Source organism: Lepus europaeus, chromosome 18, assembly GCF_033115175.1.
Source record: "Lepus europaeus isolate LE1 chromosome 18, mLepTim1.pri, whole genome shotgun sequence".
Lineage (NCBI taxonomy): Eukaryota > Metazoa > Chordata > Mammalia > Lagomorpha > Leporidae > Lepus > Lepus europaeus.
This window is the reverse complement of record NC_084844.1, coordinates 69,967,824-69,969,592: the sequence shown is the minus strand read 5'-3', so window position 1 is coordinate 69,969,592 and position 1,769 is coordinate 69,967,824. Positions and strand designations below refer to the sequence as shown.

General features: G+C 46.5%; 1 pseudogene; it reads right to left on the bottom strand.

Moving 5' to 3' along the window:
* Positions 1 to 561: 561 nt before the first annotated feature.
* On the bottom strand, positions 562 to 1,557 carry LOC133776623 (tropomyosin alpha-3 chain-like; annotated as a pseudogene).
* Between the last annotated feature and the right edge of the window lie 212 nt (positions 1,558 to 1,769).

Sequence of the window (1,769 nt, the reverse complement as noted above, 5' to 3'; positions counted from 1 at the left end):
TAAAGGAGGCAGGAAAAGCAGTGAAGTGATCACCTCAACCTAAGAGGCACATGATCCATTCTGCAAGCTGTTGGGAAGGGGCAGAGGTGGGCAAAAAATTGGTCTCAGAGGTCTTACCATTTTAATTTGGTCACTTCTGATGAATGAAAAAACAAAACAAAACAGAAAAAAAAAAAAACAGTGTCCAAAGATACCTTAAAGCTGTAAGCCTGAACAGCATGAGGGGTTTTTGTATTTGGCCAACTCCTCCCAGAATCACCTTTCTGGTTTGGCTGATGCTTTGTACAGAGCAGTGAGGTTCCCCACAGAGGCGTCTTTCCTGGGCTCTGTCTGGCACCCAGTAAGGCAGACCCAACACCTCTTTCCCTGCTCTGTCGACAGGGCACTATGCGTTAAGCTGAAAAGTCACCTTCAAAAAGTAAGAAAAGGATTAGATTCCTCCTTCAGAGTGTGGAATTACTTGGAATGTTTTACAAAATGGTCACTACAACAACAAAAAAGGTAATTACAAAATGTGTACATCACAATATGCTTTTAAAGAAACTTTGTATTGTGCTCACATTCCCTTAAATGTTGTTCCCAAAAGCGCTCAGCTTCTAGTCCCACTGGAATCTCTGGGAAGAGGCAGAGACAGTTTGGTGAAAAAGACATGGGGGTGGGGTCTAACGACAGAGGAGGTGGGTGGCAAAAGGAGAAAGCAGCCTTCCAGTTAAAAGATCAGCCCTCAGTTTAGAGGTCAGCTCCGGGCAGGCTGGCCTCAGGTGGAGTCAGGGTCAGAGGGAGGAGCAGTGGCAGGATGGGACTGGGGTGCTCTACATCTCTTTCAGGTCAAGCAGAGTCTGGTCCAGCATCCTTTGTGTACAGAGGTGCTCCTCTTTGGTGCATTTCAGTTTATCTTCCAAATCATCAATTGTCTTTTCCAGCTTGGCTACCAATCTCTCAGCAAATTCAGCACGGGTCTCTGCCTCCTTGAGTTTATCAGTGAGAATCTATTTCTTCCTCATATTTGTCCTCTTTTTGAGAGTACTTTTCCTCAGCAGCACTCAGACACTTCAGGTTCTGGTCTATCATTCTGATCTGCTCATCCATCTCTCGGCAACGGGACTCTGCCAGCTCAGCTCGTTCCTCTGTGCGTTCCAAGTCTCCTTCAATAATCACCAATTTACGAGCCACTTCTTCATACTTCCTGTCTGCCTCTTCTGCAATGTGCTTAGCTTATTTGAGTTAGATTTCCTGGAGTTCCATCTTTTCTTCATCTTTTAAGGCCCGGTTTTCAATAACCTTCATACCTCTCTCACTCTCATCAGCAGCTTTTTCTGCTTCTCCCAACTTTTGTAGGGCAGTGGCCAGGTGCTCCTGAGCACGATCCAGCTCCTCTTCCACCAACTGGATCCTGTGGTTCAAGGAAGCCACCTCAGCCTCAGCCTGCTCTTGGGCCCGCCTTTCTCCCTCCACTTCATGCTGAAGGCACTTGGCCCTCTCCTCTTCGTCATCTGCCTGCTGCTGCAGAACCTGGATCTTGCACTTCACCACCTCGATGGTGGTGATCCCGGCCATGGTGCCCACCCAGCTGCTTCTCACGCTCCAGCTCCTGCCTCCTCCACTCAGTGCTTCAGCCGCTTCTCCAAATGATCTTTCTGATATGGTGTTGGATTCTATTTCATAGTAATTTGTTGAGGATTTCTGCATCTATGCTCATCAGAGATATTGGTCTATAGTCCACTTTATTTGTTGTATCTTTTTCTGATTTTATAATTAAGATCATGCTA